We start from the raw sequence: 14,758 nt of genomic DNA, 5'->3' as shown, positions 1-14,758 counted from the left end.
ACGTCATCCACGCCTTTTTGTTAAATTTGTAGCTGCATGGCAGCGTCTTCAAGTTCTTAAAGCACCGTGGCTTTGCAAATTTCTGACGAGCACAGGCAGCCTCTCGCAACCGTCCTCGTTAGCGCAGAATAGTGCTGTCACCCGCTCTTTACTGCGCTTGCCACCATGGCAGCTGTCGCCTTTAAACGCAAGGGTTTGCTCGGGCTGCATATGGTAAAAAATACCGCTCTCATCGGCGTAGAAAACGTCGCAGGGCTTGTATGCAGCAATCATCTCCGGCAGCGACTTCATCCACTCGTTCACCGTCGAAACGTCCACGGAAGTGCTTTGTCCGCAGGAGCGGCTGTACACAATCCTGTTTAGTTTTTTAAACCGATCCAGCCACCCGTTCGATGCCTGAAAGTAGCCGATGCCCAGACGCAATGCCACAAGGTCCGCCTTTTCTTTTAGAATGCCGCCATCCACGTTGATCGGAAAGATCCGTGCCTGATGCAGACACCTGACGAGAACTTTTTCTGGCTTCTCATGCTGTCATTCTTTTGCCGCTTTCCGCTTGAGCCCGAACTTGTTGGTGTTTTGCAATATCACCGCTTTGTTTGCCAGGATCATTTTAAGCAAAGATTCGGGTATCTTAAGGTCCCGGGCAACGCTGGCTTTCGTGGCTCCATGCCGCTTTTGCGCTTCCTCGATAATATGGAGCTTATCACCGAGCGAAGAACTGTCCGCTTTCGGGACATCGTGCGTCGCGTTGCTCCACACAACTCAAAACCTTGCTGAACGCTGGTCGCTAGGATTACGACGAAGATCACGTGCGATGAACCTAGGCCTATCCACGCTACCTTGTCGGTGATCTGCTGCTGGGAAACTGGAAAGAAAGAAACGCTTCCCGAACGCGACGAGAGACGCCGCCGCCGAGAAGAGAGGGAGCGAAAGGGAGAAAGTGATTGTGGAGAAGAAAACCCGCTATTTCAGCACAGTGGGCGTCGCGGAGGGCAGCTGGTGGGGGAAAGAGAAACGAACGATGATACGAGGCAGGAAAGAAAGCTGACCTCGCTCCACCGGTTTGCTCGTAAAACCCGGGTCGTCGCAAAACCGGGGGACGTATAACCGGGGTTCCACTGTACAGCCACATTAGCTAGTCGTACTCAACCTCTCAGCTGTTATGTTTTTCGCACCTTGTGTCCGACATTCAGCTCATAAAATCTGCACCAGCATTTTCTCTTCCTTTAAGGTACTCGATGCTAAAAAATACTCCTGTAGTGTCAGACTCCATCTCATCATCCTGCCATTCGTCATCTTACTTCAAAATATTCCAGCGGCTGGTGATCAGTTTACGCTCGGAATGATTTCCCCCACAAAAGCAAGACATTATTTTTCTACAGTGGAGTAATTCTGCTCAGCTTTATTTAGCTTCTTACTGCCGTAAGACACTGGATTCAAAAACGCATCTTGTTCCTCCAACAAAGCTCTGAAGCATCTGTCCGCAAAACAAGTCGTGCTCAACCTCTCAGCTGTTACGTTTTCCGCACTTTGTCATCCGACACTCAGGTCATAAAATCTGCGCCAGCATTTTCTCTTCCTTTAATATACTCGATGCTAAAAAAATACTCCTGTTGTGTCAGACTCCATCTCATCACTATCATTCGTCACCTTACCTCAAATATTCCACCGGCTGGTGATCAGTCTGCTCTCGGAACGATTTCCCCCACAAATATAGGAGGAAACGTTTCACCACCCACACCAAAGCAAGGCATTCTTTTTCTACAGTGGAGTAATTCTGCTCAGCTTTATTTAGCTTCTTACTGGCGTAAGACATTGGATTCAAAAACGCATCTTGATCCTGCAACAAAGCTCTGAGAGCTCTGAAGCATCTGTCCGCAAAACAAAGTATAGCCACATTATCTAGTCGTACTCAACCTCTCAGCTTTTACGTTTTCCGCACCTTGTCGACCAACATTCAGCTCATAAAATCTACACTGTCAATTTCTCTTTCTTCAATGTACTCGATGCTAAAAAAATACTGATCAGAATAGATGGTTTTCATGAATGTTTCGGGACATTTAGAGTATTAATGGGTGGCTGAAAAAAGTAGAAGTGAACTGTCTATAGTTGGCAGCCCACATGTAGAACCACCGTGCGCCCGAGCGGTTCGCTGTGCAGAAGCACGATTCAGCAGACGGCCGCACCCCCGCGCAGCGCCTACGGTCCAAATCATCACGCCCGCCGCTTTGATTTTTTCCCTAGATAGGGGAGCTGACGTGGTCCGGGCGGATCGCTATGCGGGTACGTGGCCATCCCTATGGTCGAGACGCCGCACAGTACCTGTACCCCGGGACGCACCAGTGGCTCGAGGACTGGAGTGTTAAGGCGTTGCGACCGGCAAGATAATGTCTAGCATCCTGACACCGGCCACTCAGGCCAAAATCGTGCTCTCAGCCCCTCCCAATCTCCCTAAACGGATAGCAGAAGTCTTACAGGGGACCTCCTGCAGAAAGCAGACCGCAAGGATCTACCCTATTACACAATAAACGGGTAACATCGCCCGTCCCAACCTTTCAAGAAACCTGTTCCTGCTCTTATTGTAGCATTGAACAAGCATCAAAGCGGAGTCAAGTACATAAAGAGAAGTTTATTACTCTCACACATATATTGAAACAGCACTTTCAAACAGAACAAATTCCAAGAGTGCACTTAAATACAATTGGACACTGACATGGCAGTTTGGCTCTCAATAACTAAAAAATCATGGATAAAGGGGTGAGCCCTCACGGCTTCAAATAGAGGGGCACAACAAATTACAATGCTGTCACATGATCAACGAACTCAATATGGAAACAAAAGGAGGGGGGGAGACGGCAGGCTAGTAAAGTCTTCATCTCTAGCCTGCCGTTGGAGATTACTAAGAACCGTGTGTGCCAGCACCGCAGAAGCAGCTCCTCGCCATATGTAGATAACTGGCCAGACAAGTATCCTTAGATGACGAGGCGCAGCATAGCCTGAGCGAGGGTTCAACGAGTTTCCGCGAGGCAACGCCGATGCCACAAAACAAACATAGTGGCAGCCAGCACTAAACTAGCAAAGGGGCCTCGTTGACGCCTGGCCCCTCGACCGACACGCACATGAAGCATGCGCTGCACGAGGCGCCATATCGATCTTTCCACAACGCAGTCGTAAAACACATGTTGCGGTGTTTCCTGCACGCCTCAGGATCCGGGGGCCCTCCTGGACAGGAACACTGGAAGATCCATTAATTTTCTTTTCTTCAAAAATATTGCAAGCGTGTAGCTGCAACGCTTCAAAAAAAGTGCATTAAATACGTGGTCCTTGACCCCCTCAAAAGACTTCTGAGACCCCTTCAAAGGACTTCGGGCATTCCGAAGATGGGGTCAGAGTTGTGGTGCATCAGCCAGTGGAGACCAGGCCTGGTCAGTGGGCCTCGCAGCACCTCCTGCAGCAGCTGTCGGCCGTGCGGCAACCTCCGCACCTGGAGCGTTCCTGGAATGGGGGGGGGGGGGGGGGGGGGGGGGGGGGGGGGGGGGGGGGGGGGGGGGGAATATTGTTATTGTTTAAGTTATCTTCTCTACCTGTGGCATGGAAGCCATGGCGGCCAGGAAACGTGGATTTCCGAGGTGCTTAAGGAAAGTCAGCCCTCCGACTCCGGCCACCTCCTCGGGGATGTCGATGAGGCGGTTGGCCGCAACAGGTCCTGGCACTGTGAACAAAAAAAATTGCGCCTTGGTAAGGCTCACTTGAGGACAGGGTCGCTTTATGGCTCCGCCCGGGTCACCACGACAAGACCGCGGCGCCGGGCAGGAGGACAGCAGGCAGGACCTCCAGGACGCAGGATCCGGGGGTCTGCCTGGACAGGAACACTGGGAAATCCATTTTCTTTTATTCAAAAATATTGCAATCCGGGAGCTGCAATGCTTCAAAAATTGTGCAATAAATACGTGGTTCATGACCCCCCTCATTATTATTATAATATTATCGGCATAATATTATATTATTGGGATTATTCAGTATAATATTATTATTACTAGGTGATTTCCATTTTCCACCATTTCCACCATTTTCCACCTCTGCATCCTGATTGCATCCATCGACCATCAGTAGTGACACCAGCTAGAGGATGCCGTCCTCGTGGCCTGCTTGCATTTCTCAATAAGAACATTCTTCGCACTTATAGTCTAACATGATAAAGATGATATGATAATGCTCAACTGACCCGACAGTTGTACGATTTGTCTGGCTACTATGCATATTTCCTTTTCTTTGTTCATGCCTTTAATGGTGGCAAACAATTTGTCTGAACTGACAGGGGCGCTAAGCTGTGTGCCGACATCACTTGGCACTTGTGGCAACTGACCGCAAAAGCTATGTAAAGCGTCCGCAAAGAAGGCGGAGTCCCGCCGTCCAGCCCCAAGAGCAAACAGCTGTGAAAAGTGACGCTCAAAAGCGTCGGAGATGACAGCAGCGCTGCTCCTGGAACCGTCCGCCAAAACAACCTCCTCCACGCGGGCCTGCTGCGTCCAGTCGAGACTGCCTGCCAGCATTTGCCGTAATACGGGAGGATCTGACACTGGTCTATTAATGCGCTAGCGCCTGACTCGCTGCCTGCGAGGATTTAACGTGTGGTACCGTGCCTTTAACAAAGCGAGATAATTGTGCATGGCGAAAGTGAGCGGCACGGCGCGAATACGGGCTGAGGGTGGTGTTTAAACTAAAAGCGCCCCATCATGCCGATTTACTCTCGTCTTAGGTTTTGGAACTTTCGACGCCTCCACCTGGGCCTCCCAAAGCATGTTCAATGGCTGTCACACTTGACCAATCTGTCAGCAGACCATACGCCACGCGTGTAAACGTAGGGTGCCCCCGCCCATGTCCAGTATTGCTGACAGAGGTCGATGATCGCTAATGCATGGGGTGCCCAGGGGAAACGCGAGCGCACTACATGACACCACACAACACTCCATTTCGCGCAGCAATAGGAACTTGTCAAGGCGACTAGCCGACCTGCCCCGCTCCCAAGTACCACCAAAACTGTCACCGTGTTGCTCTTTACCCACGCATCGGTCAAACAAAATTGAACACAAATATCCCACAGTGATCGTGCCCTCGGCGTAGGGTCGCCCATGGCCTGGACGGCGGGCATCACATACTCTATCTAAAGCACAGTCTCCGACAAAAAAAAAAAAGCAAGGATTTGATCTCTCAACCACGCCAAGCTCCAACATTTCTTTTACTTCCTTCTCTCCGAGATCTCACCCAAGCCTGAATTTTTATGGTGACCTTCTGAGAGCCCATTGTCTTTCTGGTGTTAAACGTGGGGAGACTGTCTACATCTTTCTCATCATGAATCGCACTGCACGCCATTCCTGCCCCTTTCTTTGTTCTTCATCTTGAGCACATTTACGTGAAATAATTTGTAATATATATATATATATATTATAAGCGTAATATTATATTATTATCAGGATTATTCAGTTTCCGCCTCTGCATCTTGATTGCCTCCATCACCGTCGGTAGTGTCACCAGCTTGAGGATGCCATCCTCGTGGCCTGCTTGCATTTTTCAATAAGAACATTCTTCGAAGTTATAGTCTAACACGATAAAGATGATATGAAAACATGATAATGCTCAACTGTTCAGAAAGTTGTACGAACAACTTTCAGCCTACTATGCATACTTGCATACTATGCAACTTTCACTGGAACTTTCAGTCTTCTATGAATATTCTAGTTTCTTTGTGCACCTATAGTACTGTTTCATGTCAGACATTATATTTCATTGCAATTAGAGTCGCCTGACTTCTTTAGAAAGTGATTTGCTGTTCATTTGTATGTTTATTCTAGTTTAGTAGAACTGGCCGATGTTCATGAGTGTATATTCCGGTTGAGTAAAGCTCGCCGATGTTCTATGGTCATGTGGACCCTTTATTTTTCATTCATGTAGGGTGTTTCTTCCGGCCAACGATTTGATATATTTGGGATGCCAGCGCATTCCACTGTTCCATTGACCACTGCATGTTTATTAAAACATAAGTTTTATAAGAACTGTATAAGAACAAATGTCACTTCCCTACTTTTATGCACAGGCCACCCATCACATCTCCAGCAACAGCATACAAAATGTTAATGCACGCATATGTCAGCAAAGAAGTGGCCCCATTCTTCTCGATTAAAAGCAAGCTGGTTTATTTGAGCTTAAGGATGCAAGGGTAAAATGAGCTGGTTCATTAATACGTAGTAGTTCGAAGAATCTGCAGAGCTGGGAGGACCGTGCTGACAGGTCTCGATTTGTCGGCGTCTCTCGTTCGTCTCTCTCTGAAAAAATGCTCTCGCTCGAAGCTTTGAGTCTCGCAGTGGTCTGTCGATGGCTCGCATTACGTCGTTATTCGCTTGCATGATCACGAGGCTTGGGAGTTTTAGGAGTTCGGAGTACGGACATGAGTACAGGCCTCATGATCGCATGGTTTTTGTGGCACGGAGTCGCGTGTCTTGGGTCACTGGGTCTGTGTTGACAGGTTTCAGAATGGATGTGCGGCCGATTCCCAGTCAGCGTGATTCTAAAGCAGTCCCCCCCTGAAGGCGTTGTTTTGCTCGGCGCTCACCTCGTGAGCCGGAGAGAGAGCCGGTGAGGGATGCCTCGTGGTCGCAGCGCAGGAGCGTTAAGTGTCTTGTACTTGCATGTTGGGTCCGCGTGGCACGTAAGTAATGCGACCGCTAACACATAAACTGGACGGATGGGCAAAATTCGCGGGCACCGAAGAGCAGACACGTAATGCTGAAAGTGTAACCGTACCATGCCGCGCTCCAAAAGCACATTAGCTCACCTGTGTTCGGCACCGACTAGCGAGTCAGCAGTTCGCACTTGCCTCACCCGCTGCTGCCAGAAACTCTTCCAGCCTTCCTGCGAGCACGTTACCAGCCTTAGCCCGTTCAACTTGGCCTCGAGCTGCGCCCACAGGCGCTGGCGTGTTTGTGCCAGCATCGCGTTGCTGGCCCCGTGGCCCAGACCTGCATGCTGTTCCAAACTAGAACCATCACCCCCGCGACGAAATTACCACCCTCTATTTATTCTAAGCTTTCCATTCTTTGCAATCAAGTGTGCACTTTGTTTTACCTCTTATGTTTGAACGACTTTCCGACTTGCAAAAAATATACCATCACAAACTCGCCTCATCATACTGTCTTTTTCCATAGATGAAATCTCAAAAAATTTCTTCATAAGGGTATAACTGCTGTTACACACGCCAGATGCACCTTCGTAGCATCCAATTCCTGATAATCGCGAAGATTACATCGCGCGCAATACCATCACTGCATGTTCAGAAGCCTGTTAACGGCCTTTTAAGAAGCTGCTTGCCTAGAAGCGAGTGGCGACTGCTTAACAAACAGCAAAGAGAGTGAGGGAACCTGGCCGGACACTTCCCTCGCCACAGCAGAGGATTCTCGGCCATGGCGCTGTTCCTTTCCTCGGTCGACGCTTGTGCGATAACCTTCAAATCACGCTAGAATTTAGACCAATTCCAAGCCTTGGTACAAACGAATACAGCCTTTGAACACGTAAAAAAATTTGCACGGTACACGAACGGCGGGGTGGCACGGTTCCGGGATGAAGAGCGCAGATGGAAATGGCATCTGCAAGGATGGAATAGCCCTTTGGCATGAGTGGCTGCTACGCAAGCAGCCAGGTTTCATCTAGCGTTTCAAGCCCTCATCGCTGCCGCTTGGTGTTCTCCGCGTCTTACTGTGTTTTCTGTGACGTCCTTTGTAACTGCTTCTTCGACTCTGTATATTTGTTCGGCAGAGCTCAGCTGTAGCACCTGTTTTCTTTGTTTTGAAGTGTTCGTTTGGTCCGTAATAAACCAGTCTTTTTGTACTGACTGTGGGCGTATGACTCGTCGAGTGAGACCACGGCTGGTGGACCCCGGTCCCTGGAAGGTGAGGCCTTCAATGCCTTCTGAGATCTGGCAGAGCAGCAATAGCAAGCTCAGCCTACAAATCTTCTGGGGGCTGACTGCCAGATCTTGTCGGAATTGGGCTGAGAAGCCAGTTTTAAGTTTTATAGCAACTACTGGCAGTTGTACTTTCCCGACTGTTACACCGTTATTTGTCTCCAAAAATACCAATAAATCACCCTGGTGCGTGATCCATAGACATAGACAAGTTATTTGCCTGGTTTTACTTTATTCGCTGTGTGGCTGCGCATCGTACCTGCAGCCGAATTCATTTCACTTTTTGTCTGTACTCCCCTCATCTGTAAGCTTCACTTCGTCATTTTCCACAAGGTCTTTCAGTCTTATGAGACGTTTTGCCAGACCGGCAGCAAAAACTGAACCTGTTCCGATTTGGCATGGAGCTGCGCATAAGCAACCTAGGTCGCCAGTGTCCCATATCATATCCGCCCCACCGCACACATCCGCGGTATGGGTGCAAAAGTCTGCGAATCGCCTCGAAAGTCTCCTGAGGTCATTATGTAATGAGCATTTTGTTAGCGGCGCCAATAACTGGCCTCAAAGCCTTGTCCAGGTTCGGCTACGCCATTGATACAGTATATTAACAAGGCAGTCAATGCTGCAACCGGGACAGGCAGGCAGCAGGTGGTGCATGAATTTAGATCCCGCTTTGTAAATTGTTGGATTGAAGAACTTTGGCTACTGGTCTGCTGTTCCCGCTGGCTTCGCCACTGCTTCAGTATTAACAAACCAGCACAGTAGTTTGTGGAACATTGGCAGATGCGGCGGGATCGGCGGACGCGCGGTCAATTGTGGCTTAATTCTGGCCGCTGCTCACGGGGTTTATTGCACACGGTACGCAGTTGAAGCTCTGTCCCACATTACATGCCGTGGGACAAGCATCTTGGCACGACTTCGCAGCGGCTGTCGCTGGCCAGGGCATGGTCAAAGTCTCTATGCAAGCTTCCTGCTGCCGCTTTCGTCGTTGAAGGGCACAGCTGTGGCTTACAAGATGCCAGTCTGGTTCCTAAGCAGATTGATGTAACGCTTTGCAGCGCGCACAGCGTTATTTGCAGTCCTAGGTCACGGCACAACAGAGAACCACAGCAAGAGGAGGGAATAACAATGCGTGCACTGACAGCACCTTGAAGCACATGAAACCACCACCACACGAACACCTCACCACTTCATACACCAATGTTTTCACCACCACAACTGCTCCACAGACCACTGCATTAAGGCACTGTATAAGAACAAATGTCACTTCCTTACTTTTATGCACTGGCCACTCATCACATTTCCAGCAACAGCATACAAAATGTTAATGCACGAATAAAGCCCAAAGTAACGCGAGCTAGTTAAGTACTTACTCAACCTCTGTCTTACTCAACCTCTCAGTTGTTACGGTTTCCGCACCTTGTTGTGAGATGTTGTGCTCATAAAATCTGCACCAGAATTTTCTCCTCCTTTAATGTACTCAATATTAAAAAAAATGCTCCTGTAATGTCTGACTTCATGTCATTCACTCTGCCATTCGTCATCTTACTTTTATTCAAATATTCCAGCGGCTGGTGATCGGAACGGTTTCCCCCACAAATATAGATGGAAACGTTTCACCGGCCACACCAAAGCAAGACACTCTTTTCCTGCAGTGGAGTAATTCTGCTCAGCTCCGAGAGCTCTGAAGCATCTGTCTGCAAAACAAACGTATTTTCCATGTCTGGAGCTAGCAACACCGGTGGTTGTTGTTTTAACTGTTTGAGGGTCGAATTATTTTGAAAAAAAACTTTCCCAGGTGGTCAAATTACTTTATTGCGCGTTTTGAATGTACAAAATGTATAAAGTCAGGAATAAATAGTAACAAAAAATTGAGAACAGTACTTTGGTGTCAGCATCACTCACAACTGGAAAATGTTTAGTAGAATTTCAGATTGTGCTACTTCTTGAAACACGGGTCCACGCACAGCGCCTTATCACAGATGGCACACATAAAACGAGTGTCTGTTCTCCTCTTGGAACGACGAGTTGTGCTGGCACACATATGACATTTTGCTTGCGGCTGCCTTGGGCAGAGGTCTGAGGCAGCCTCTCTGAGAAGTGTGGCTTCGAAGTTACCTGGGGAAAGAGGATGTGTTAGTGACGGCGACAAGTGCTGGCTGCTCGGTGGAGGCGAGCCTGTGGGCTTTCTTTCTGAACATAGCAAGCTTTACCGGGGTGCCAGTTCTCTCGCGGTAGAGAATGTGTTCAGCAGTGTTATGTCGAGCAGGTGAAAAAAGAACTTTTTGTTCTATTTCAGAGTCTTCCTGATGCTTTCACTGAAGCTCAGCTGCATGCCTACTCTGTCGACGAGTCCCATTTTCTTCGTGTATTCAAGTACACATTTTTTCTCCGGTTGCTCTGTCCACCTTATCGGAATCTTGCATCTCCCGTCCATGCATTGTTGTCAACATAGTGACTTCGTGCTTGTCGCACCATTTCAAGGCAAGCAGAGTGTGTGTGGAAGCTTTGTATTTCACCCTTCTTCAACTTCTTTTTGAAAGAGGGTAGGCCCTTCCTATTGATATGCACAGTTCTGCTTGCATTTGTTCTGTTGCTCTGCAGAAATTCAAAGAGCACTGGGCTTGTGTACCAATTGTCCACAAAAAGAGAGTGTCCTTTTCCAAGAAAGTCCGCCAGGCGGTCAGCAACAACAGCCTCCACATAACAAAGCTCCTTTCTTTTGGCCAGGCTAACTGTTGCTCCTGTATAAACTAGAAACCTCAGTATATACCCAGTTTTCACGTCGCACATCATAAACATCTTCAATCCGAACCGGTGTCTTTTGGATGGTGTGTACTGCCGGAATGAAAGGCGGCCTCTCCAAGGCATCAGATTCATCTATGCATAAATCTTGGTATGGAAGAAAAAGCTGGGAAAATTTTTTCCTGAATGGCCTCCATGACCTGTCTGATGGCCCTTAGGCGATAGGATTGCTCCGTTATTGAACTGAAGTGCAGGATGCGCAGCAGAAGAGCAAAGTGGTTCATAGAAAAATCTCCCGAAAAAAAGGGGTCACCAGCATCGGGTCTGCTGACCAATAACAGGGTGTTCTTCCGCACCAGGCCCATAAGCAGCACTACTGCCAAAAAGCAGTAAAGCTCCAGGAGGTCCACCGGCTTACCTGATAAATGGGTAGCATCGCTCGTCCCAACCTTTCATTAGAACCAGCTCCTGCTCCTTTTGTAGCAAACAAACCAGCATCAAAGTACAGAGTCAACAACACTTTGGTCTTAGACATGCCCCACGGGACAGGTGAGCATACGCCAGCGAGATGCCACACAGTGACTGTACCCCGGGACGCGCCAGTGGCTCGAGCTCTGGAATGCTATGACGTGGAGACCAGCTAACCAGACACTCGGGCCAAAGTCGTGCTCACAGACCCTCCCATTAGCCCTAAAACAGATATTAGAAGGCCCCCATGGGGACCTCCTACGAAGGGCAGACCGCAAGAGCCCACCTCCACATCGCTCGTCCCGAACCTTTCACAAGAACCAGTTCGTGCTCCCAAGTAGCGAAACAAACCAGCATCAAAGCGTAGAGTTTTTTCCGAAATGTTTCGGGACATTTCCTAGTTCTCATCCGCATATCTGATTATTGTTCGTTCATTTCTATCGGAAGTCTCGTTCATAAGATTTATTCCTGTGGTGTGAGTGCACTGTTGTGTGTGTTCGAAGTCTTCCAACGCGTGACTGCTGAGGTCCACCGAAGTGCGAGCCCCTCAACTTTGCAGCCACGTGTCTGGAATAGACATCGTGTGAAGGAGCGATGGTGTCGCTGATCGCCAGCTTCTTGAAAGAGACGCAAGTAGCTTTTGCTACAGAGCCTCTTCATCACTTTATCGTTGTTTTGGTCCCAAAAGAGCTGAGTGCTCCAACAACAATTGCCTCGATACTGACCCGCTGGAATTTTCGCAACAGGTATTGGTGCACGGGTTCGTACTTGGCGACCTTACTCTCCCGTGCCGCATAGAAAGCCGTTCTGCGATTGTCAAAGGGGCAAGTGACATCTATGACAATCGCCGACTCCCCTCGCGCCAGAACAAAGTCTGGTTTGAGGTTAGTCGTTCTCGCAGAACGATTCTCATGGGTGATTGTGAATCGCTTCCCTGCGGCAGCTTTCAGCCGGTTCACGATTTTATTGTGCCGGGCGGTGTAGGCAGCACTCTGACGCATGCAGTGGCAGAGCACGTGGGGGAGTGTTTCCTTGCTGTACCCGCACGCTCTGCACCGTTGAGTGGCAGGAGGTTCAACCTTGCCCTGTGAAGAAAGCGCCAGTCACAGAAACGGGTGAAAAGACCAGAACGCATGAAATGAGAACTGCTGGGATCGGCGGCGACGCACTCCATCACTTTCCCCTGGTTGGGTTTCTGTTGGAGAGAGTGATTTCGTGGGCCGTGGCGATTGAGTGCAGCTTCTTCACGACCTTTGTTCGGTGCTTCGGCGCCAGGGTCACGTCGGCATAGGTGATGTGGGCCCACCTTCCTGCATTTCCCACGTAACCTTGAGACGCCGGGACACCTTTCGCACCTCCGTCTGTGCGGACTTCAGCTGCGTGGCCCGCGCCCTAAAGTCTCCCTCCGTCTCCCCGCTAAGGTAGGCTGCGACGTCCACCTCGGTCACTTCACGGCCTAGTCTTTTGGTGGTGACCTCGGTGACTGCTCGCTTCGCCAGGTCTCGCACCTCTGCGTCGGGAGAAGAAAGAAGCTTGAAAGCGCTGTCGATGCGGCAGATGTCGCTGAGCTCCGCTACTAGGGGAATTCCCGCCGTGCCTGCAGCTGCACTGCCGTAGATATAGTGTCATTGGTGGCAGTCGCTGGAAGGTAGAGGGTGCGTTTAATCAGTGGTCGCAGGTCTTCGTCGAGGCGCTCTCACTCTGCCTTCCCCAACAGCCCGCACCGCATGGAGAAGTTGAGCGCTGGGTACACGAATGTCTGGACAGCGTCCAACCTGTGCCACGGCGCGAGCATTGAGGTCAGCAGGTGATGGTGGCCTACGCTGATGGCGTCGTCGACTGTTGCAGTATCCGGGAACACGCTGAATCCGATGGGACGTCGTAGAAAAGATTGCGATTCAAAATCATTAATAGTTGGGTTGTCCGCCAGCGGGGTCAGATCGTCGGCGTAGGCCAGGATGTTGTGCTGTCGCTCGTCTCCTTGAACTTCTCGTAGCACTGGATCGATGACGAGGTTGAAGAGTAGTCCGCTGAGGGGGCAGCCGTGGCAAATTCCGGCGGAGATGTGTATGGACTGGGTCACTCTGTCCTTTGCCATGATGCGGGTGGTGTTGTCACGGTGCAGATCGGCGACAATGGCGCAGAAGTCGTCTCCAGTGCCGGCTCCTCACAGGGCGTCGACGATGGCGTTGCGGGTGACGGAGCCGAAGGCATTGGCGAAGTCCAGGAAAGCCACGCAGAGCTCCCCACAGCCGGCCCGCGCCGCGTCAAGGTGCTCCTGCAGCACGAAGTTGTGTTCGAACACGCCGTCGTGCGGCAGGCAGTCCTTTTTGGCAGCGCGAGAGGGTCTCGAGACCCTCTACCTTCTCAAAGGCCTTAGCTTGGTCTAGGGATACAAAAACCCCGCTAGTCCTTTTCGCGTGTGCTTATGCAAATACATTGCGCGTGAGCGTCAGCGAGGCAAAGATCGAGCGGCCAGGCACGGCGCAAGCCTGGAAGGGGCTAACGAGGTTTGTCAAAAGACGCAAGCGACTTACTTGGAGCGAGGCGACTAGTTTGTAGTCAGTATTAAGCAGGTTTATTGGCCGCCACGCCGTGGGGCATGATGTCATTCCCTGCTTTGGCACCAGCACGATCCGGCCTACACTGAAAGACGGTGGTTTAGCTCCCCCCTCGAGGAAGGCATTCACCAAACGCGTGAGGAAGTCGCCGAGCACATCAAAAAAGGTGCGGTAAAACCCGGCGACTAGACCATCTGGTCCTGGTACGAAGATGCGATTCATGTCTCTTAGGACGGCGTATACCTCTTCCCGTGTGGCGCGAGCGCAAAGAGCTGGTTCTGCTTTGTTGGGAGGGTGCGGGAAGGTGGCGCAAAAGGAGTCCATAGCAGCGTCAAACCCCTCCCACTCGCACAGGCATTGCGACGCAAAGAGATGGGCAAAGTGTCGCGGAAGATGTGTTCGATATCCTCGACCTGCTCGCCAATCGCGCCATCCGGCATAATTACGCTTTCAACACGGGCCGGTCGGTCGCTCTTGTGGCGGCAGCTGTTCGCGTGCATGAGGTCAGCGCGTTCCTGTGACGGCATGCGGAGGTTCGCAGCGGTGCAGGAGGCCTGGGATCCCTCCTCCAGGGTGCAGTGGTACCGGACGCAAAGAGTGTCAAGGTATTCTCGCATGGCAAAGGTGAGCTCACCCCCTTGCTTCACGATGTGCATGCAGCGCAGCACGTCGTTGAGTGCAGGAGTCTTTCGCACACGTTTTGCTCTACCAGCCCGAGTTAAAATCTCGCGCCATTGTGCTTTGAGGGTATCCGAAATCAGAGGGCTGAACTCATCAGCTTGGGCAATAGAAAGTGCCAACTCTGCACGGATGTCACGAATGCTGAGATCATCCGCTAAGAGGGAGACATCCATTCTCCAGGTAGCGGGGCTCGCAATTCGGCCCGAAGCGCACCTCAAGGATACTGCGACCGGTACGTGGTCACTCAGTGCTCCGACACCAGGTGGAAATGGCACCACCTCGCAGGACACTAAATGCGGCACGAGGCCTGCAGGTAGGTACACCCGGTCGATTCTGCTGGCGCTGCGGC

The 14,758-nt window shown here is 50.5% G+C and overlaps 1 protein-coding gene and 1 pseudogene across 7 annotated transcripts in view; one reads left to right on the top strand and one right to left on the bottom strand.

Annotated features, from left to right (window-relative positions):
* Positions 1 to 14,758, top strand: part of LOC144093660 (uncharacterized) — an 87,268-nt gene that overhangs the window by 18,079 nt on the left and 54,431 nt on the right. The gene's annotated exons all lie outside the window — the stretch shown is intronic.
* On the bottom strand, positions 3,562 to 14,722 carry LOC144093657 (uncharacterized; annotated as a pseudogene).

The sequence above is a fragment of the Amblyomma americanum genome, chromosome 6, assembly GCF_052857255.1.
Source record: "Amblyomma americanum isolate KBUSLIRL-KWMA chromosome 6, ASM5285725v1, whole genome shotgun sequence".
In the NCBI taxonomy this organism is placed as follows: Eukaryota; Metazoa; Arthropoda; class Arachnida; order Ixodida; family Ixodidae; genus Amblyomma; species Amblyomma americanum.
Note: the sequence above shows the minus strand (reverse complement) of the source record. Positions and strands in the feature narration are given on the sequence as shown.